Source organism: Sciurus vulgaris (genome assembly GCF_902686455.1).
Source record: "Sciurus vulgaris genome assembly, chromosome: 8".
Taxonomy (NCBI): Eukaryota; Metazoa; Chordata; class Mammalia; order Rodentia; family Sciuridae; genus Sciurus; species Sciurus vulgaris.
In genome coordinates this window covers 129,918,499-129,942,692 of record NC_136468.1, presented here as the reverse complement: position 1 = coordinate 129,942,692, position 24,194 = coordinate 129,918,499, and the positions used below count along the sequence as shown (strand labels likewise).

Here is a 24,194-nt window from a genome sequence, read left to right as displayed (position 1 = left end):
TAAATTCACATCAGAAGCAAGGCCTGATAGAAGTTTATTCACTACGGAGATTCTGGAATCCCTTTTTCAGGTTGTCAATTTTTCATTTCTACACTCTGGACTTTGAGGGATCCCATAACTTTTAAGGCTGAAATTTAACTCCCATTTTCTACAACAGGATATCATGATGAATAAGCAATATTTGTAAATCACTCACTGTATTTTTCAGAAGAAAGTAGCAGCAAGATTACTTCTCATCACTACTCATTTTCCCTACAGGAAGTATTTAGCAAGATCGATTAAAAACATTAGCAGACCCCTGCAAGCTGCAGATGGGGTGGGGGAGGGGCTGCACCCAACTTCCTGCTGATCTCCAGTCCCAACTGCAGGTGGACAGGGGATTCACAGAGATGGGGGAGAGAGGACAGACACCACCCCTGCATATTGTGAGAGGTTTTTACAAAGCGAGATTGCCATCTCTGAGACAGTAATGCCATTGGAACAGGGCCTTCCAAGGAAAACATGCCATTGTGGATGGCTAGGGTATCTTTTCTAAGTGAACACAAAACTTTTATTTTATTTTAGCGCTGATTTCTAATGTGCCCAGTCATGCTTTGTTATATCCTTTGGTATTCTTGTGTGTCTCTCCTTCCAGAGGAGGCCCAAGAATCAGACACCAGCACCACTTTTGCAGAGAGTACACAACAGGTATTAACTGAGCTCCCCTAAGCACATAAAACCTCAGGAAAACAACACTGAAGACAAATAAGCAGAGAGGCAAGAAGCTAATAATTAATTAGGCTGTGCAAACATCATCTAATTCCTGCAAAACACCTCTCTACTTGGCAAGGGTCTCAACGTGTAATTGTTTTTTTTAAAAGTCAACATGTCACATTTATTACCTCATACACACATTTGATGAACTCATAAGTTTCATTTATAAGCTAATGACAAATTGGAAAAACCCAACGAATACTTCATGATCATTTATCATGTGCTAGGAAATATCCTAAACCCTCTGGATACATCAGTAAGAAAGTGAAAGTCCCTTCCTTCATGGGGTCAACAGTCAAATGGAGGACAACATACCATCCTAAAAATAAAAAAACAGGCACATTCATTAGAATGTGGAAAAGGTGGTAGATGCTGAAGAAGCATAATAGACAGGGAGAGAGAAAACGCTGGTGGAGAGGGTGCTGCTGTTTAGAATGGGGGACAGGCTGCATTGAAATGGCATGAAAGTGGCAGCAAGGACTCCAAAAAGTTGAGGAACTTAAGCACAGAGGGACACAGGGGCCAGGTGCGTGGAGGAGGTGCTTCAAAGAACAAACTAGAGGCAGGGAGAAGTTACATGGCCTCAGACATTTTCAAAAAGCTTCCGGAGGCTAGCTGCAACTGAACAAGGAATTTGCAGCAAGTAAGGAAAATCAGGAAAACGTGAGTGCTCGACTTGCGCAAGTCTCTCCTGAATTTCAAGAGTGCCAAGTGCTCACTTAACATGCACCTGGATGTCCACCAGTGACTTGACGATTGACCTGCTCTTTCCCAACTTCCTGCTGCTCTCACATGGCTTCACACAGTCATCCTGGACCTGCTTCCTCCCACATCTTTATCTGTTCTCTCACAAAATTCCAACAGCTGCATTTCTGAGATGTATGCAGAATGTCTACTTCTCACCACCCACGACCTCACCACAAGCATGATCAAGACACTGAACCATGACGGGGTGTGTGAGCTGCGTGTGTTTTTCACAGGGTTGCCATGACAGCCACCACCAGCTCCTTTTGCTTCTGCCTTGGCTTACTCACAAATGAGTCTCAATGGAGATTCAAAAATAATCCTGTTAAAATGTGAACACAACAGTCTTCTGCTCAAAATCCCTCAACGGTTTTCCAATTTTTCTTTCTTCTTCTTTTTTTTTTTTTTTTTTTTCTGGTACTAAGGATTGAACCCAGAGGTGCTTAATAACCACTGAGTCACATCCCCAGCCCTTTTTATTTTTTAATATTGAGATGGGGGTCTCACTAAGTTGCTTAGGGCCTCGCTGTTTCTGAGGCAGGTCTTGAACTTTTGATCCTCCTCAACCTCCTGAACTGCTGAAATTACATGCATGTGCTACTATACAAAGCAGTTTTCCAAGTTTTACTAGGATCTACAAAACACTGCAGGATTTGGTATCCAGTTACCTCTCTGACCTTAGCTTTTATTTTGCTTTTCTTCCTCTTCTCTGGTCCAGCCATATTTTCATATCTTCTAGTTCTTGAACACACCAGTCCTGCCTACTTCAAGGACTTTGTACTTGCTTTCTGTCTGGAATGCATTATCCCCAGATATTCCCTTGATTGGCTTCTTTACTTCCTTTATTGATCTATCTAAAAATTCCCCCTCCTCCATGCCAACAGTACATATTCCCATTTCCACCTGTAGATTTTCTTCCTGGCACCTGGTGTTAAAAATCTAACACCACGCCAAATATCTTTTTTATTAAGCTTATTCTATTGTCACCCCAATTAGATGATAAGTAACATGAAGGAAAAGGTTTCCTATCTCCAGGACCTTGAGTGAAGCATGGTACATAATAGGTGACCAATTAATGTATATTGGATAAAGGAATGAGTGAACTGAGGGCTGGAGAGCACGGCCAGGGGACCCAAGTGCTGGGGAGCACAAAGCAGTGTTGAAGTCAGGGCACAGGAGATGGGGGCAGAGGGTTTATAAATCTTAATAAGGACAAGGTCGAGAATGTGCATGAAATTTAATAATTGAAATAAAGAGGTAAACAAGATAACTGAGGGAGGCAAGTAAGGAAACCAGAAGTAGGTGGATCGGAAGATCTATTTGAATGTACACAGAACATACCATGAATGAAGACAGTATTGAGAAAAGTGCTGATGACTCAGAAGTCAGCCTCACAAGCAGGAGGCAGGTGGCCAAGACTATAACAGTGAGGACTCCAGTAATGAGCAATAAGGATGAAATAACCTGACAACATGAGATCCAGACTTGGGAGCTTTTCAGAGGAGAAGAACGGAATAGAACAGCAGTGTCCAAAGGAAATAAAATAAACCCCACATAAGGGTTTTTAAATTAGCTACATTGAAAGAAGAAAAATGAAAAATAGTAAAATTAATTCTAAAATATTTTAATGTGATACACCTTAATATCAGCATTTTACCATGTAATCTGTGTAAACTTTTTTTACAGGTATAATCTCCAACATCCACAATGTATTTCACCTGATTACCCATCTCCAGTCAAACAAGTGCAGCTACGTGCCCTGGTAGCTAGTGACCACAGCCTGGGGCAGAGCAGGTCTAGAAAAAGTAGATACCAGTGAAGACACCAAGCCACCAAGCCCTGCTTCCAGGGTCCACAGGGAACATGGTGGGAGAAAAAGCAGCACGAACAGCAGTACCACTGTGGCTTCTGAGCATCACCCTCCTTGGGTGAGAACCCAGTCTCTGCTGGAGTTAGAAGGTAAAGATACTACAAATACAGGAGACTCTAGGGAAGACAGCCATGGACTGCAGAGGTCACTGAAGGGGAAATGCTGTGTCCTTTGACTGATACTTCCCCAATCTCCCCAGCCCCAGCCACTGGTAACCAAATTCTATTCTCTGTTTCTATGAGTTCACAGATACATGAAATCATGCAGTATTTGCTTTTCTGTCCTTGGCTTATTTCACTCAACACAAAGTCCTCCAGGTCCGTCCATGTCTTGCAAATGACAGGATTTCTTTTTTTCTATTTTTTAAGGCTGAGTGGTATTCCATTGTGTATACCGATCCCATTTTCTTTATCCATCTGTTGATGGACACTTAGGGTGATTAGGTTGAACATGCTGCAATGAACACAGGAAAATAGACAATTTCTTATATATCTTGATTTCATGTTCCTTGAAAATAATACCTAGTAGTGGCACTGCAAGATCATATGCTAGGTCTACTTTTAATTCTTTAAAGAACTTTGTTCCAAAATGGATGTACTAATCTACATTCCTATCAACAGCATAAAAAGGGTTCATTTTATTCCATATCCTTGCTAACAATTGTTATTGTTCATATTTTTTATAATATCCATTCTGACTGGTGTGAAATGGTTTACATTTGTATTTTCCTGATGATTAGTGATGCTGGAATGTTTTATAATATATTTGTGATCACATACATACAATTACCCAATAATACCTATTATGCCATATTAATTAGTATAGAAAATAAGAAAAACAAGACAAAACAAAAACATCTCCATACATCTCCTATACTCAAGTCTGGATATTTTACATTACTGGCTATCATGGAGTTGGGTGGGAATAAGGATTGCCATTGACTTTTCATGTGCCATCAAATTTGGCAAAAAGAATTTTGTAATCCTGGATTAATGCACTGGAGATCTGACTATAGTGTTGTACACAATGTAAATAGCCACATGAGTATACACATGTTACATGACCCCTTTGTGCCTTAGGCGGCTCATCCTTTAAAAACAGGGGATGGTTGAAATTTACTAACATATTTTTCAAGATTCCCTTCACTTCTTTTGCTCCATGTAAAGTTCTCTGGTTTCTACCATAATAAGTTAAATAACAATCATACCTACTTTGTTTAGAAATTAAGTGTAAAATTTGGCTTTGCATTATTTGTCTTAATATAATCATGACAAGACTAGTTCAGGCATATCTAACAACAAAAGAAGAAGCAATTTCACTTTTCTATGATAGCAGCAAAAATCTTTCAGTAACCAAATTACAAGTTTTTCTCTGATCTCAAAGAGTTTAGATAGGAAGTCTACAGTAAGGGATAGTGACTTCAGCATACTTTAATTACATCTACATTCCATAAATTGAGATCTGGAGATGCATAAATGGACAATTTCCTTGTGGCTCTTACTCATAAATAGGGTGGTCGTATATTTAATGTACAAAGTGAAACGTTTGGGAAGTGAAGGGGCATTATAAATGATGGCCCAAGAATGCAGGCCTCAACCAGGAGGTCATGCACACCAAAAGCACATGTTCTCTCCACTGCTGGACAGTTATGACTGACATGAGCAAAACCAACCCAACACAAAAAAACACCAGGGTCTAAAAGGATTTAGATATGATGTTTAACTAGCTTCTTTACCTTTCAAACATCTCTATGTACTATGCTGGGGTTTCAGAAAGATGACAAAAGAGTTTGGTCCAATTACATTTGTTGCTTTCGTTTGAAGACAGAAGACTCAGTACACGTTATGGAGAAGAGACTTTGATGGAGATAGAGCAAAAACAGATCAAATGAAAGAAGTCAGTAGTAACCAATTACTACATGGAAAAAAAACTTCAGCAATATCAAAGAAAGTTTTAGTAAGTCTGTAAAATAATTCCCATGATGGATGTGAAATATAATGAGAAACCAGAGAAATTAAAGACCACAGAGTTTATGGCAGCAGATATACTGACAAACACAGAACATTGGCAGTAAGTCCCAGTTGAATGTCAGTCTGTTTGGGTAAGGAATAAATAGTACCTCTTAAAATGATGGGATAATGAGGCTTCCATCCATGCAGAAGTCCAGGAAAATTCAGGATTTCTCTCAAATAATTCTCTCTCAGGGCTCCCTGTCAACAGCCTTAATTCATGTGTCACTTTCCCACAGACAACCCGACTGGCCTTCTGCCTGTCCTTTTTACCTGCACTGCTGCCTCTATAATAACCAAGCAATCTTCTGCTCAGTAATGAGATCAAGTTTTCTGTATCTCAAATCTGTTCTTGCCAATGTTCTGCTTAAAATTAAGTATTGGCTTTCCCAGATCCCCAAGATAATATCCAATCTCCTCCAATGCTGTCCCACAAATTACATCCTCAACTCTCACCCCATGTTTACATTCTAGAAATATTTTAGTTCTCAGAAAACACCCCAGAACTGTCCCCTCCTTTCCCTGTAAGGAAGGGTGTGATTTGGGTAGGATGCTTAGCTCCAACACCTAAAAAATCCCAAACTTCTTTGGACAGAGTAATTCCATTCTACTTTGTCAAACTATAAAGACAATGTTATAATTTCATAGACAGGTTTGTTCTATAACACATAACCAAAGCAGCTTTCATCACACTTATCCCTCGTAATTCAGGAGACGGGGAAGGGCAGGATCAAGGTTCCAGCAGATTCAGTTCTGCTGAGGGCCCTCTTCCTAGTCTGCAGATCCACTCCCTGTATCTGCACATGGCACAAAGCTGAAGCACTCTCCCTGCCACTTCAGAAGGACCAATTCCATTCACAAAGGCTTGCGACAGTTTGGATAACTGTCCTCCAAAGGTCCAGCTGTTAAAAGGTTTGGCCTGTAGCTTACAGCTACTATAAGGCAGTGGAAACTTTAAGAACTGGGGCCCTAGTGGGACTTCTTGGTCATGAGGAGCATATCCTTGAAGGTGACTGAGATGCTGGTCTCTTTCTATCACTTATGCTTCCAGCCATGAGGGAAAGGGTTGCTCTGTCTCATGCTCCCACCTTGATACACCCAGAGCAACAGGCCCAACAAATTATAGACTACCACCCCCAAACTGTGAGCTGAAACCAACCTTCTCTCTACATAAGTTGATTATCTCAGGTATTTACTATAGTGGTCAAAAGCTGAAGAACACAGGGTTCCACCCTCATGACCAAAAAGCCCCATTTACTAGTACCTTCACATTGGGGATCAGGATTTTCAACACATGAATTCTGTGGGGAAGCCACCACTTGGTCCATAGCACATGCTACATAATTTTTTTTTTGTTAATTCACTACTTTAAAGATAAGTTTTAAATAGCAAGGGGGAGGGTGTCACATTTCTATATGAATTATAGTGAGCAATGCATCCCAGGGTCTGTTTGTATTTGGCAAATCATGGAGACAGTGAGAAGCTTCTACGCTGAAACTTCTGTCAGCTGTAAACCACAATCTCCTGGTGAGAGCTGTGGCATGACAGCCCAGGCAGATAAAACCCTCATCCCAACTCTAGTACTGATGTCCCTGACCTCTCTGGAGAGCTCAGAGGACTGGGAGGAGGAAGTCTAGATGACAGCAGATCTGACACACTGGCCTGGGTGGCTGCCATGAATGAAACCGGAAGAGACTGCCCCATGGCAATGAGGCTCTGTGTGTAGACCCCTCCCTGCTAATCCAGTCTGCTTGCTTGCTGAAGGACATCAATGTCAAGGTTGCACTGATAAAGTGTGCATGCATGACTACTACTTTCTCTCCTGTGACCTACACTTCAACATCCCCAAACTAAGGGTTTTACCTTTAGCTTCAAATACTAGGAACAGACACTGGCATCGTGGTAGTGATATCTCTAGGACTTGGATGATATCTCTTCTCCTCCACCGGGGGAGAAGAGTCTTTGGACCCTCTAGGCTGGGAAGGGTGCACTGCTAATGGGCTTCTCACCATCATATCATATTTCTTCTGCAGCACCAGTGACAACCTATCAGCACAATATGAAAACAGGGTCTACAGAGTGGGAGAAAATCTTTGCCAATCATACTTCAGATAGAGCACTAATCTCCAGAAACGATAAAGAACTCAAAAAACTCTACACCTAGAACACAAATAATCCAATCGACAAATGGGCTAAGGAAATGAATAGACAGTTCACAGAAGAAGATCTACAAGCAATCAACAAACATATGGAAAAATGTTCAACATCTCTAGTAATAAGAGAAATGCAAATCAAAACCACCCTAAGATTCCATCTCACCCCAATTAGAATGGCAATTATCAAGAATACGAGCGACAACAGGTGTTGGCGAGGATGTGGGGAGAAAGGTACACTCATACATTGCTGGTGGGGCTGCAAATTAGTGCAGCCACTCTGGAAAGCAGTGTGGAGATTCCTTAGAAAACTTGGAATGGACCCTCCATTTGACCCAGCTATCCCACCCCTTGGCCTATACCCAAAGGACTTAAAATCAGCATACTACAGAGATACAGCCACATCAATGTGATAGCTGCTCAATTCACAATAGCCAGACTGTGGAACCAACCTACATGTCCTTCAATTGATGAATGGATAAAGAAACTATGGTGTATATATATATACAATGGAATATTACTCCGTCATAAAGAATGATAAAATTATGGCATTTGCAGGCAAATGGATGAAATTGGAGAATATCATGCTAAGTGAGATAAGCCAATCTCAAAAAGCCAAAGGATGAATGATATCGCTAATAAGTAGATGATGACACATAATGGGGGGAGGGAAGGTTTAGTGTTAGGGTTAGAGTTAGAGTTAGGGCGGGGGGCAAGTATGGAGGAAGGAAGGACAGTATAGAAAGAAAAGAAGGGTGGGAGGGGTGGGGGGAAGGGAAAAAATAACAATGAATCAAACAACATTGCTCTATGTAAATTTATGATTACACAAATGGTATGCCTTTACACCATGTACAAACAGAGAAACAACATGTATCCCATTTGTTTACAATAAAAAAAAGAGAGAAAAAAAAAAAAAAACACAGAGTCATGCATCCCAAAGTACAGCAAAATCATAGCATGTGAACCTTCGTCTCATTCAGTTTGCATTTCTCAATCAACAATACTTGACAGAGAGGTTGGCACATAGAAAACAGATGTTTGTTAGCTGAACAATTAGTTCTAGCAGAGAGAGAGAGAGAAACCTCATTACCAAGTATACACTCTAAGGCTAATGTCTAAGGACCTCATTTCTTTCCCAAAGTTCTCATGAAGGACCAAAGTGTCATTTTTCGAAGAACATTGTAATTGATTATTTTATTACTATCTTAGAATTTCCATCCTTCTATTCAGCTTGAAAACAACCATTACATTGTTTTCTAAATTAAATTGTGATAATCTGTTTCAAATTCTTCAATGATTTTCCATCACCTAAAGACCAAAATTCAAATTCCTTATTTAAAAATTAAAGACTTTCCCTGTGTTGACCCCTGACAACTCAAACCAATGCGTGCTGTGCCCATTCTTCCTGACACTCTTTCTGCATGTGCAGTTCAGACAGGGTCGTGCCTTACTTTCTGACTTTCAGGTAACCTTGAAGTATCTGTCAAGGCACTTGAGTTGCAGGTACTCTGGTCTTGACCGTGTACAGGATTAATGACTTTTTTAACTCCTAGGAAAATGAAATGATTTTCTCATTTCTCCTGACCCAGGTTTTGACTGTTTTAGTTAAATGTGTCAAGGTTGGTTGCAGTGAAAATGAGTTCTTGCCCCCCAAAGGTGTCTTGAGTACTAATATTTCCTTGATTAACCAGACTATAGGTTCTCCTGCCACAGAAATGAGATCCCTGGAGATGGGACATTTTTCCATACAAACAAAAACAACAGTGTGCTGTCTATAAAAATATAGAAATTCATTATTTTTCTTCCCCATGTAAATGCACCAAGGAGTAGCAGCAGCAAATTTGCATGTATTCACATTTCTCTGTATCAGGAACTGAATGGCAAGGAGAGTTGAAGAGAATAAATAAAACACACCCTCATGAGCTTTTTTTAAACATGATTATATTCAACTTATCTCTGCTGAAAATTAAATTATTTGAGGAAAAAAGTGAGGAATATATTTATGAGTGAGTACAATTACATAAAATCTGGGCCTGTATAAATAAATACAATGGATATTATAAAACCTACTAGAGGTAATTATCCTTTCCAAACCTCGCACTGTCAGGACATGAAGATTCTTCCAGGGAAAAGGAAATCCAAGGTATTCTTTTAAATTACAGAGGTTGGGAGAAATGGAAAGATGAACTACTTATGGTTTGGAATGTTCATAATACTGAGCATTGCCTCTTGAAAATGGCAGTGGAAAATGAAAGTATGACTTATATCATATTCAGAAACAATTAGATACTTGAGAGTAGATGATGAAAGGATATTACAATTTGTGTTACATAAACATTGCCCCTAGAAGTTAAAATTGTTGCTTGGTAGACAAAAAGAAAAATAGAAAAGAAAGTTTAAAAATGCATTCTTAAAACCCTAAAAATAGCAGGTATTTTTCACTCTGGCTAAAAACTTTCTAACATACATGCTGCTCTATTGAAGTTGAATCTCTTAAAGGATATTAATAGTCATTCTTTCCTTTTCTGTGGCAAATGGGTCATAAGATCCCAGGAAATGGACCCCTGTGTCCTCCTTCTTCAGTCCTTCCCACCACTTGGAACATTGGAAAAATGGCAGATAATTGTCCAAACCATTTTGGAAAGAGACTGACTTTAGCAGAGACACTTTTGTCTCAGAAGACTCGTATTTCTGCACTGGTGCTCATTTTTTTTAATAGCCTATTGCATCTTGCATCTTGCATCTTGATGATTCATTTTCACCCAACAATTTTTTGCTTTGCTTTACCCATAAAATAACTCTCAGTTGCATTTTATTGTCTAAAATGATACATGAAATGCTTGTTTTCCACATCTGGATGAAATAATTTGACTATTTGTAGTATTTTTTTGGTGTATTATTTCCTCAAAGCTTACTGGTATAAAATTTTCCTCACTTTTTATTGTCTAGTTTATACTAGGTAGCTTTCAGACTTGCTAAGGGCAATCATTAGGTTTTGCAATCTGGTGCAATACAAATAGTTTATGTTAATTATCCCCTTTCCACCTTCTGGGAAAACAGAGAGCATTTGATTGCAAATTTTGCACTTGGTCATTAACACTTTGGTTTTTAGATTTGCAATGGACCATTTTATAAGGACAAATGAAAATGTTAAAAGTGTTACCCTAGTGACATTGATTATTTCTTGCAATTCGGTAAGTTTGTGTCAGCTAAAACATGTATACAAAAGAGCTGATCACCTTATTATTCTCAGGTTTACCTTCAAGTTAATCACAATGCAATTTGCTATTTTGCTAAATGTGTTCCATATCTATGAGCATTACAGTCAATCTATAATCTGGGTTAAATATTTGCTCAATGGTAATTACCTCTTTGAAATTATTTACAGGCATGCTCTTAAAAAATAAGAATTCTTAGTGTAAATTTATAGGCATCTAAAATATCTAGTAGAAATGGATAAGGAAATAGAATTACAATATAATCAGTGAAATTTAATTTCACATATTTGTTTCCTAATGTTTAAAAATATTTTGATCTAGCTGTTCACACTGGTAATCATATACATTCACACAAATGCTTGGAAGAGAGGTACATAGTAGGTCCAGAAGAGAGGTTAGTGTTGTCCTTAAGGATCTTATTTTTACTCCACACATCTGGATTTCGGTGTTTGCCACCTGCTGCTATAGGATAGTGTGTTACCCACAGAATGCTGAGCAGAACAGCTACTGGAGAAGCAGAGGGGTCATGGAAGCAGAAAAACATTTTCTACTTCCAGGTCCTGAGAGTGAAGGGTGGAAAGTGGGTACTATAGGACTCCATGTTCTCCTCTGACTCAAGTGGCACATTTGGGAATACTGAGGTTTAGCATCCAACACAAAGAAGGATGTATTTAGATAGATTAAGATTTTCTCCTGATCACCTACTTTATCACCACTAAAATGTACATTGACCCCAAAAGACTATCTCTGTTGAGTAATCACATCATTTCAAGTTTTTTTTCTCAGCCATGATTTAAGTATAAGCAAATCATTTCTTTAAAATTTTCTGTTAATATGGTGGACAATCACCATTATGGATGCAGATACACCCACGTGTCCTAGGAAGGGAAGCTCAGGATCACAAGGGGACATTGTACAATCTATTAAGCAGTTTCAGGATGTTCTATTACATGTGCATTATTCTTACAGAAGCCCTCAATATGTAGTTTCTTTCTCCATATGCAGTGTCTGCATCTTTGCAATGATGTATTTCAAACTAAAATTCTCCTTTTCACATAAGGTCAGGGTGTGTTGTGCTGAGGAACCCCACAGCAACCAAATCTGTAACTCTCTGAATTAATAGGAAATTTTGTCTGGCAAGTTAGTCATCAAGCTGAGATTCCTGGTAAGCAGATAAACTTAACCCTTGTCCCAGGGCCTATAAAATCCTGCCTTTCCTCTGCAGAGATGGATTAGGTTGCCACAGCCTCTAAGGTAGTAAGCTTTTTATATCTGTAGCAATATCTTCCAAGTCACTTCAAAGCACTGGGTTTATCTATTTTCTCTTGTTGCACAGCACTGTAAAAAAGATTGCTGGTCTCTAAGAAGAAAGAGAAACAGAGATGTGAATTCCTCTTTTGAAGCCTTCTCCAAAATGATCTAGGAAACAATCTGCTAGCACTCAATGCCCAGAAATCTTTTTCTTCTCCTCACTTCCTTGTCTGATACTTAGCCTGCACAGCATTTGTTTCAAAACATGAATGTATAAATAATTATTTTAGCCCTTGAGAAACAGAACAATGTTAGCTGTGTATTCAAAAGCAAGGAGTGGTATATCTAGACATTTTAATGTTTAGCCGAATTGTGTGTGTATAGGTGCATGCTGCCTGTGTATCGTGTTACTTTCTAGAATTTCATAAACATTTGCTATTTAGATTTGCAACATTCCTTTGAGGTATACAGGCACAGATAAAAAAGGCAGTGAAACTTGTCATAAAAGTCTTATGATACCTCAGTTATAGAGCTGATGTTGGAATTATACAGTACTGCTTTCATTATTCCTTCATGAAAGTTAGCAAGATTTATTACTGTCAAGTTCACAATGGCTTATGAGACAATCTCTATGTATTCTCATTTTTCAGCTCTTGTCTTTTGAAAGTAACTTAGAAATTGGAAAAAGGAAAACAGGTCCAAGAAGTTATAACATACCAATTAAAGAAATGAAAAGAAGGTATGTGAACTCTACAATTTTTAGTTACAAATAATACACATCCTTTCAAAGTTATAGATAATTGAATAATCATAAATAATAATATAATATTGAATATTTAATCATATATTGTGTTCACCAGCTTTTTGTCACTGTGACAAAAATATCTGAGAAGAATAATTTAGAGGACAAGAAAGTCTATTTTGGGCTCACAATTTCAGGATTCATTCCATGGTCTGCCAATTGTAGCACTCTGGGCCTAAGTGAGGAAGCACATCATGGTGGAAGGGTATGGTATAGGAAAGCTGCTCAGTCCCTAGAAGATAGGAACCAGAGAAAACTCTACTTGTCAGGGACAAAATATATTTCCCTAAGAACATGCCCTTAGTGATCTACTTCCTCTAACCATATCCTATCCACCTTCAGTTACCACCCAGTGATACATTCAAATTATCACTCCATCAAATGGATTAATCCACTGATTAGGTAAGTCTTCATGATCTAATCATATCACCTGTGAACATCCTGCATTGTTTAACATATGAGCTTTGGAGGGGCACACAGGCATATAGTGAGTATTTAAATACATTCATAACTTTCTACCATCATGCAGCTAGAAAGAGTACCAGGTCTATCCAAAGCACTTGAGCATCTAATCTCTAATTACAATGCTTTGGAGATGGATCTTTGAGGAAAGTTGAAGGTAGGATCATTACTTTTAATAACTATAGTCATTATCTCAAATGGTAAAGATGAGGTAGGTGCCACAGTATCTGATCATGTGTTCCAGAATTAACAAGACATTATGAATGCTTTCAAGAAGACTCCCAGAGAGTTCTATAAGTCAAATGAGGTTTGTCACAATGTCCTGTGAATTTGTACTGATGTTACCAGAAATGCATTTATTCATTGAACAAATATGTACTGAATAAATAATGATGAGAAAATTTTAAAAAATTAAAGCAGGTACATATTTAAGATATAGCATACAAATTTTAGTATGAGGATGGAATGAAGGGAGCAAAGAGAAGCTAACAAACAAACCAGGTAAAAAAGATGAATGTCTGAGCTAATGTAGTGGCAACAAGACTGCAAAGAACAAAGTCTGCAAAGACAGGGAGGTCTAGGAGTTGGCAGAGAAAAACATAAGGTTACTCTTAGATTCTGGCCAGACAGATGGACAGCAGTGCCACTGAGTGAGACAGGAAATACACAAAGAGAAAATAGAAGATCATCATGAGAAAAATGATGAATTTTGTCTTAGACACTGAAATGAAGTTCCTCTGGCCTTCCAGGTAGTAGGTGAAATACAGCTTTGGAGTTTAAGATTAGAGATATCAATGAGTGAGTTAATGTCACACAAGTAGTAGCAGAAGCTAAGAGGAACAAGATGAAGAGAAATGGGTCAGCAAGCAAAGGGCTATGGAGAAAATGCAGGTGGTAAGGAGGTGGGAAGGATTTCATAGGCCAGGAAGAGAGTGCAGGAAAACAGGAGTAGGTCCTTCTAGAATCCATACTGATAAAAATATATGCAAGAGCAGACCTACCTGAATGAGTCCCACCACAATGTGACATTCATCCCTTGGGAAAATGTGAAGTTTGGGAGAACCTGGGCTGTCCCTACAGTTTAAGCACCATTAAGACTCCAGCCAAGACTTTCCAGAAGAACTAGTGTTCATGTAAAACAGTTGTCTAAACACATGAAGAGTCACAAAATGCATTGCTGATTTCCCTGTTAAGGACCATTTGTCTAATCTGTTTTACTGTGAGTCATGTCTCAAAAGGATTCAACTTGTTCTATGGTGAATCTTTTTATTCTGGAATAAGTGTTGGTTGACAAAAAGTTGTAAAGATAGTACAGAGAGTACTATCACCTAGTTACTCGGTGTTAACATCTTTGTGTACTCCGGTACATTGGTCACAACTAGTATTGACATTGGTCACCACTAATAACTGAACTCTAGAATTTATTCACATTTTACTAGCTTTCCACTAATATCCTTTTTCCATCTCAGAATACAAGTTAGGGCACCAAATTGCATTAGTTGTTATGTCTTCTCCATCTTCCCTGGTCTGTGACCATTTCTCAGTCTTTCATTTTTCACAACCTCAAAAATACTGGTCAGGTATTAATATCCCTCAATTTAGTGTTCCCTGAATTTTTAAGGTTAAGCTGCAATTATGGGTGAAACTGTAAGAATCCTTCTTATTCTATATCCAGACAGAAGGATTCATGCTATCAAATGAATTATCACTAATAATGTTAACTTTGATCACTTGATCATGATGGTATCTTCTAGGTTTCTCTACAGTCACATTAGTATTTTTCCCATTCCAGAATATATTAACATATTACACACACACACGCGCACGCGCGCGCACACACACACACACACACACACACACACACACACACACACTTTTTAATCTTGCTTCAGATCTGGCCAAATACACTAGTTCACAGAACAGGTAGTGCAGACACCAGAGTACCGTGTATGATAACTCAGCACCGCCATGGTTCCCCCTGCGACCCTACAAGCCAGGTCTTCCTACAGTCAGTAATTAGCCCAGTCAGATATGAGTGAGTCCTAAATTTGATGTTCAATTGAGTAGCAAAAGATATTTAGAATTAACATAAAATAAGTCATTAGAATATTATGAAGAAAAATGTACACCCAAATCCAAACCTGATGGCTAGTGGATATAACAGGTTGAAACCTCATAGTATTTGCTGATGTATAAAGATAATTCATCTACCTCAGATATGCCATGTAAGAATTAAGTGAAAAGACAATCTATAATTTCTTTAAAAATTCCTCATAGTCAACAATGGAGAACTTCAATTCAGACATAATTAAATACCATAGAAACTATCCTAATGTGTATAAATCACAATTCAGCATTTATTCAGGGTACTCAAAGAATAAAAATGAATTTACTTATATGTATAAACCGATATTCTTTATATAGTATTTACCTATAGTCATTAATATTTATGTGTGTATAAATAAAATATAGCCACTTAATCTCATTCATAGTACCTGCCCAGTATCCTGCATCATTTGATTAAAAAACTGCTTAAAAAGCAATGTGGTATTAGGGTGATAAAATGTAGTGCAGCTCTGTCAAATAAAACTGGTATGGGTTTATGTCTCTATAACATGTAGATGGAAATTAATGGCGAATATTCAAATTTTGTCTAATAACGTCTATGTTTGAAATGTCAGCACTTGAAATAACTGATTCTACTGCCACATAATACTTGAAATATTTTAAAGAAAACTATCTTGTTATTCTTAGGACCTTATAATCTAAGAAAATGCATATTATATTTTTAGATGGTTGGAAAAATAGCTTTTAATGTTTTCCACTGAATCCCATGGCTTGGATCTCCAGAGTGTATCACAGCTTTAGAATATGCACTGTTTGAAGATTCAGACATATCAGATGGTATTCTGATAATGTATTATTCATGACTCAATTACAAACAATGTGGCAAAGCATTACAAAGCCACATGTATCAGAGAACCCTTTGGCAGAAAAATAACAGTTGAGGGTAATTAAGTTCAAAATATATAAATTATTTTAGGAGAATTTTTCTTTAATCTCATGTTCTAGATAGTAAACTCCTTTAGGATCATGACAGAACCTAATCCAAATTCTATAAAGTTCTAATATGTTACACATCATAGTTTCTTAGCATATTAATAGACTATTTAGCATTTCACTTATTTATATTGTAATTAAAATTTTATTTCATAGTAAGATCTCTTATATTTGATTACACTTTGATTACAAATTCATATGTATAACAATAAGCAGAAAACCAGAAATATACGATAATTTGATGGGATTTATGAGGGTAAGAGAAGCATAAAAATTATTTGATACTGCTTAAAACTATGTATTTTTGGAAGAAATTTTAAGAATTCCTCATGGAGTCATGTTGAGGTAGGAGCACGTATAGAGAGGAAACATATTCTAATCTGTTTTTCTCTTGTTATTATATCAAAGCAAATGCAATACTATACTTCTCAATTAAATGTAAAATCAGATGGAAGCTTCCAGAAACACTATTTTTGATTTAATACACTGCATTTCTCCGATTCACAGAGAATACATTCCAGGATCCCCAGTGGATACCTGAAATCACAGGTGGTACCAAAAACCCTAAGTACAAATTTTTATTTACCTATACATTCATTATCTATGATAAAGTTTAATTTGTAATTCAGGAACAGCAAGAGATTAGCAATGAGAGTCAATAATAAAATTTTGAGAGAAAGGAACCTTGTTCCAGTATATTGTTGTAATTCTCTTATTTTACCTCATCCTACTGAATCAACACTCTCCCTTCCTGTGATACTGCATGCTAACCCTATGCCCTGTGATAAGATGAAGTGAGGGGCCCTGTGACAGCATTAGGCCACTGCACCAGGGACACCTGAACACAGCCAGTGATGATGTCAGTTGGATAACACAGATAGCAACTGAGTGGCTAATGGTAGGGTAGCAGTGCCACATGGATCTACTGGACAAAGGAATGACTCACATTCTGGAAGGTACAGAGCAGGACTAGCGAGACTTTAACATGCTACTTAAAAGGGTGCAAAATTTAAAACTTATGAATTGTTTATTTCTGGAATTTTCTGGATAATTTTTTTGGATCACAATTAACTACAGGTAACTGAAAGTGCAGAAAATGAAGCCACAGATAAGGGGGGAGTGCTATTACTACTTTTTTCAGTCTAACTGAGAGCTACCTTGGAAAGTTTTAATTGTGAGTGATATGTCTTTGTTTAATCTAACTGTGCTTTTTCAAAACAGCAAACTAATCCCTATATTCTCCATCATTAAACCTCTTCAAGTTATCTTCCATTGGCTCACTGAAGTTGAAAAGGCTAAGAACAGGTCATCCCCCAGAATGGCACTCGGGCATACTGAATATTTAAGTTAAAGTACTTAAAAAACAGCAGGTACAAAAGTCACTCTGACCTTGTTGCAATTTCTTAAAAGCAGGAAATGAAATTCCTATGTGCAAAAGGCAGCATCCTAATGCTCAAGGCTGAGAAGTCAAGATCAAAAAGTGTTCTGTACTGAGCTGGTTAAAATAATTCTTCTCTTTTAAGCCTCTCCACATAATTTAGTTGCTTCTTCACAATTCAATAGTCTTTGTCCAACCCAGAATACACTGAGCTGATTCTTAAGTGTTTCTTTGGGGCTTCATTTATTGGCAGTGGCTCCTGTGCCACGTGAACTCTTTATTAAACAAATGTGTATGCTTTCCTCTTACTGAATATGCTATGTCAACTTATTTCTCAGGCCAAATGGGGACCCTGGGAAGATGGACATAAAGCATTGCTGCCAAGTGCTACCCATCCTCACCTTGCCTGTGGCCCTTCTTGAAATGCTCTCCTCCACTTTGCCATCTACCACCTATTTGTTCACTGTGTCTTGGCTCCTCTAAGAAGTCCTCCCCCTCAGTGTTATGCTCTGCTATTCTGTGTGTTCCCATACGGCACAAAGTGTACCAAATATTCACAGAGCACCACTTACATGCAAAATACCACCGTTAAGTGTCAAACAAGCTGACTGACCCAGCTTCAGGGGCTGTACAGTCAAGCTGAGAAGAAGACTTCGGGCACTTAGAAATAATTAAGGAAATGATCATAAGTGTTCACAATGTCCTCAAGGAAAATAAAGGGGAATATGGAAATCTGGAGTAGCAGAACCTAGCCAAGACTAACAGTTAAGGAAAATCAGGAAAACTGTCATGCATGGTCTAGGCAAAGAAGGGAAAACAGGATTCTAGGCAGAAGGGCAAATATGAATAAACACCTTGAGGTAGGTGAGGGGAGGAACTACATCACATTTTAGAAACAAGGAAAGGCTGGTGCAGGATACAGCTGAACCATTGGTCCAAAGCATGCCAGGGACCTGTGGCCACCATGGCGGGCCACCACTACACTTTTCTCCAAGCAGGAGTTCACTGTTAGGCTCTAAGCAAGTTAGTGAGCTGTTCCCACCCAGCTGCAGGATGCATCACATGATGCCACCAAGCCCAAGCTCTATCCCCACAACCTCTAAACCATGTCTGCATTCCTCCTGAGCAGCCTCTGGTCCGTGAGAAAGCACAGGTGGAGTATGAGGCAGTTGCTGTTTCTGCCCAATGCCAGTCATGTAGCAGGTGTATTTATTCAGGACTCACCAGTGGACTGGCATGTCCCCATCAGGCTTTTTGGCATATCATACCCTCTTCCCCCAGTCTGAAGCTCTAAATACTATCAATTAACAAGAAATGCAACTCACATAATTGCATTCTTAGCTTAGAATAATTTAAAAGCAGAAATGCTAGGAAAATTGAAACACAGTAGTGAAGAGTAACACTTTTTTTTCCCTAAGAAAGGCAAAATCAGCTGTATCTGGATACAGCAGATAACTTTCCATGGGCTGTTTTCTGTTTGTATTAAACAAATATTTAACTATAGCAATTTATTGCTGGAAATAGCACTGCACAGTTTGTATATTCAGCAAAGGGGGAACGGAGATAAGAAATATTCACTCAATTACTTTTGTTGATTTTGCACATTGAACTACTTGCCAATTATGACAGTTAATAAGAATTTTCTTCAAAGGAAGAATAAAATTTTACTACTTCAACTTAGCAAATATACACTAGAGTAAATCTCTGATAAACTGTATTGCTAAGGAGTACATTTTTGTCAGAATTGCCTAACACCTATCCCATCCCTCCAAAAGTGTATTAGCCATGCGGTTTGAATACGTGAGCCATGTGGATTGATCCCACTGCTCATTCTATCCTAAGAAGCTCATCCTCCGCCAAACACAGGAGAGGCCTAATGGAGAGAGGTTGGGAGTTAAGTTTGACAATGGTAGAAGTGATGCCACTTTACCCTTCCCCATGTCTTAATCCCCCAACTGTGCTGCTTGTGCCATGTGGGGACAACAGGAAAACCAGTCTGATGACAAAGTCTACACAGCAGGGCTGAGCTCTGCAGAGCTGTGCCTGGAGACTGCCCTCTCTCACTTGATTACTGAGGACAGGTCTACATGCATTTCCTGTTATTAGTGCTATCAAAAGCACACTAATACATAATGGTATTTTCCTGGCCAAAAATTACATAATTGATCATGTATCTCAGCTTATCTTATTGCTCTGGCCAAACCAAAGATTGTCATCCAATGTTTTAGGTGTAATTTTATAGCTCTGCATTTAAGACAAGACCTAAAAACCATTTGGAATCATTTCAACAGATACTAAAAAATAAAGCAAAATAAAAACTTGTGAATTAAATAATTAATATGATTAAACCTTGAGATTACAGGTGAAAATCACTGAACACCCTTAAAGAATACATAAATGTAAAGCAGAAAACGTTTCTCTGGCTGAAAATATAAATATATATATATATACACAACACACATGCACACACACACGGAAAGTTGGTGTTTCATTCGTTTACATAAGAGTATGTAACAGCCCATGTGACATAAAAGTATGTGACAGCCCATGGCCAAAATCAAGGCCATATTTGTTTGTTTGTCTTTTGTAGTCAATATTTAAATACATTATAAAATACATGCATCTTGATGCGGCATAAGTGAACCAGAGAAGAGGAATACCTAGTCACTTTAGCCACCAATGAGCTCTTGGTTTCAATTACCTTAGACATGGTCCAGTTCACTCATTTTATACCTTGTTACTGTAAGATGTTCAGATATGTGACCTTTGAGTTATGTGCACCTGCTCAGGTTTTTATAACTACAAACAGACTTATTTGATATATTGGGAAAAAAAACTGACAGAAATCTAAAAAGAACAGTGCAAAAGTAATTAACTATTTCAGATAAGGGAAAGCCTTAAACAAGTGCATTCATATCCTTGGTAATAAGAGCCTTAATCACCAAATAGGTGCATATCTTACCTGTAGGTTTTTTTCTTCTATCTTCTTTTGGAATACTTGAAGGCATTTGGTAAAGTCAGTGTGGTCTTGATCTGGAGTTGAAATACGTTCACACCCCTAATGAAATGAAGAAAAAGAAAAGTAAAAATAAGTAAAGTCTTCAGCCTTATAAAGGAGAGCCAGAGTTGTACTGCAGGTATCAGTAGGTGTGATCTATGACTCCTCTGTAATCAGAACCATTATCGTCATCTTTTCATTCAACATGGTGTTGGAATACTACAACATTCTAACTATACTAATGCACCACAACCTGTGCTCTTCTTGGGGAGAATGGTTGTCCTAAGAAGGGTACAGGTTATACAACATTAACAGTCCATAAAAACACTGATGTGATGACATTCAAGATTAACGGAATGATTTTGGTACAAAATAAATTATATTCACAGTGAAATTAAAATGAAAGCTTTTCTAAAAAAAACTTTGAGGTTCTTTAAGAGGATCTCATAAGCTTACTTATATGGATAGAAAGACTAATTTTGATTAAAAAAGTAATGATTAAATTTTACATTTTAAATAAAATTAACTATCCTGTGTAATTTCTTTATGGCCCACTTTACCCTATGTGAAAAGCAGCACAAAGAGCTATGCCAGCGTAAATGTCTCTTGGATTACCTTTCAGACATAATGAAGTGAGTTTATAAGTTCTTCGCTTTCTCCACAACAGACACCTTGCCTTCTGAATAGCACTAAAACATCTTTACAAATATAAAGCCACCAAGTGTCAGCCTGTTGGCACCAATCAACTTAGCTAGAGAAATCATATTTGTTTTCCCCTTAGAATTCTTTATTCCCAAACAAGGGAACGAGGTCTGGGGGAGAGAGACACTACTCCCACGGCAGCCTTAACACGGGGCTCTGTGAGTGTCAGGTAAGGGAAGGGTGGCAGGTGAAGCCTCCAGGGCTGAAGTTCTTTGTCTGGAGTCCAGCGGCTCCTGAAATTGCTTGGAATTTTTTAGTCTAAGTGAGTATGTATGCATGTTTTCCTGGAAGAAGGTCCATAATTTTCACCAGTTTCCAAAGGGCCCTTGACCCCAAAGTGTTAACAACTTTTCTGGCTCAGAAAGGAAATGAAGTCTGCAGGAATTGTTCACACACAGGGCAAGGTTCTGCCTCAAGCCTGACCTGCCACCGACCTGCTGTGTTGACTTAGACCAGCCACTTCCTGTCTCTGAACTTTAGCTGACTGGCGGACCAGGCAGTAGCAGAAAGGCCACAGATGCCATCCCTGCAGCCACATGAGAGTAGAGATCCATGGCCAGGAAGCCAGCAGGAGGCTTGCCCCTGCTGTGACTCCCATGAGGCCCGGGGAGTCTTCCTACCAGGGTTTGGAATTGGCCTCTAATTCCAGGCTCCATCAGGTCACCTCTATAGGTCACTGCAGGTAGATCTTAGAGGACGTGTCTCATGCCAGGGTGCAGTGCCATGCAGGTCCCCATTCCTAATCTCTGTGCCCAGATGTGCCAGGAACCTTCTGGGCTATGAGGTCCTGCCCATTTTGCATCTGCTCTAGGCTGCAGGAGCCTGAGGAAGACCAACGCAGGAGCCCAAAGCAACTGCAGAGGGTCCTGAGCCAGTCTTGCCCCTCTCCCGGGATCCTGCCCAGAGAGAGGGCGGCGGCCCAGCGCCATCTCCAGGGCCCCGGGACGCGGCTCTGGGCCTGGAAGCAGTCGAAGGTGGCAGGCACGGGGCCTAGGTGGGCCGCCTGGCCCTCCGGCCCCTGGCCGTGGTTGCGCTGGTGGGTCTTCAGCGAGCACTCGCGCGCGAAGCCCTCGCCACAGCGCGGGCAGAGGTAGTGCCGCCTCTCCCCAAAGACGGCGGGCCGGCGCGGGTGAGCCGCGGGCATGCGCGCGTGGGTGCGCTGATGGTTGAGCAGGAAGCGCCGCTCCCGGAAGCAACCGCCGCACTGCGCGCACTGGTGCGGCTTCTCGCCGCTGTGGATGCGCTGGTGCGTGAGCAGGTTCTGCTTGAGGCTGAAGCAGCGGCCGCACTGGGAGCAGGGGAAGGGCCGCTCCCCGGTGTGCGTGCGCTGGTGCGCCTGGAGGTCGTGCTTCACGCTGAAAGCCTTGCCTCACTCGGGGCACACGAAGGAGGCCGCGCGGCCGCCCCTGCGTGCTCCTTCTGGTGCCTCACAAGGCTGGGCTGCTGCAAGAAGGTCTGGCCGCACAGGGGGCAGCGGTGGGGCTGCTCCTCGGCAGGGTAGTGGATGACCAGGCCTCGCTCGTCCCCCAGACCCTTTTCTCCGTCCCCCAGAGCCCCCGGAGGACTCCAGCTCGGTTATGGGCACTTCCAGCTGCAGTCACCAGCCCATGGTGCCGCCTCCCGAGCCCTTCGTCTCTGCCGGAGCCGAGAAATCATATTTTTGAAATGACACCTTCTCCCCCACTGTTGCAGGGGCAAAATGGGTAAAACCAGAGCATGATGGGAGTTCAGATTTCTTAATTCAGAGGTAAAACAATTCCTGGGCTCTGACAAACAGCTGAGTAAGGAAAAGTTAAATATAATCTAGTCTATAAAGTTGCTATTCAAAGAGTTCTCAAGGATACAAAACACCCGAACTGCCTCTTGAATTATTCTAAGGACCATTCTGGTAGATTTAAAGGTTCTTCTGTTACCTAAAGGTCTCTTTAAATGCGTCAAGCTCAACCTGTGCTTCACTCATTTATGACTGTCCTACAATGTAGTGACCAATGAAAAACTTAATTTCTCATCATTCAGAAATACATTATGCTCTAACAAATGTGTATGTCATCTTTACAAGGTCATTGACATATACTTTCCTGACCCTAAGAGAACATGGAAATTTACTATAATTACTTAGGCAAGGGTATAAAGAAGTGACTCATCTCAGGCTAACACTTCTAGAAAAGATCAAGGCATATGCCACTGTATATAGGAATATTAGAAGGGTTGAAGAGATTAGACTGTCACCAGATCAGACATGGTCATACTGAAAGTTCCCTGAGGACAGGAGCTGGGTTGCATTTATTGGTGTTTCTAGTTCCTGACATAGTTCTATTATACAGTAAATGTTCAATGAATCTTTAAATAACATTTCTTGAGTAATAGACATGCATCCTATTAAATGTGGTAAACATATACTGGCAACGGGCTAGGACAAGGCAGCATCTTATTGCCCAATGAGGAAAGTATAAGACTTTCTAATAAGCAGTTTGTAATATTAGCTTCCTAATTAAAAAACACATTTTATCTCAAAATACACAGAAATCTCCCCAAAGCATAAACTATAAAACTCCAGTCATCTTATATCAAGGTGTGAGTGGAAACTTTTGCTTTAATCACTGCTATCTTTGATTTTTCTTAGTTGCTAAAATATTATTTTAAAACATGAAGCATTATATTATGAGCCACCAGGTGGCTCCAGTTTCCATACATGTTTTGCATGTAGTTTTTGTCAATACACAAGTACATATTTAAATAACCCAATTCTAATAATGCTTTCCTTTGATGAGTACACCATTTTTTCAAGTGG

The 24,194-nt window shown here is 39.4% G+C and overlaps 1 long non-coding RNA gene and 1 pseudogene across 2 annotated transcripts in view; both read right to left on the bottom strand.

Annotated features, from left to right (window-relative positions):
- Nucleotides 1–20,826, bottom strand: part of LOC306667225 — a 56,871-nt gene extending 36,045 nt beyond the window's left edge. The window contains exon 1 of the long non-coding RNA XR_013765483.1: nt 20,666–20,826. This is a non-coding gene — a long non-coding RNA (uncharacterized lncRNA). The remainder of the gene's footprint in view (nt 1–20,665) is intronic.
- A 1,316-nt stretch (nt 20,827–22,142) lies between these two features.
- On the bottom strand, nt 22,143–23,644 carry LOC306667708 (annotated as a pseudogene). Its single transcript has 2 exons — nt 23,633–23,644; nt 22,143–22,994 (listed from the first exon to the last, which is right to left on the bottom strand). The product of its transcript is annotated as an uncharacterized misc_RNA (transcript).
- Between the last annotated feature and the right edge of the window lie 550 nt (nt 23,645–24,194).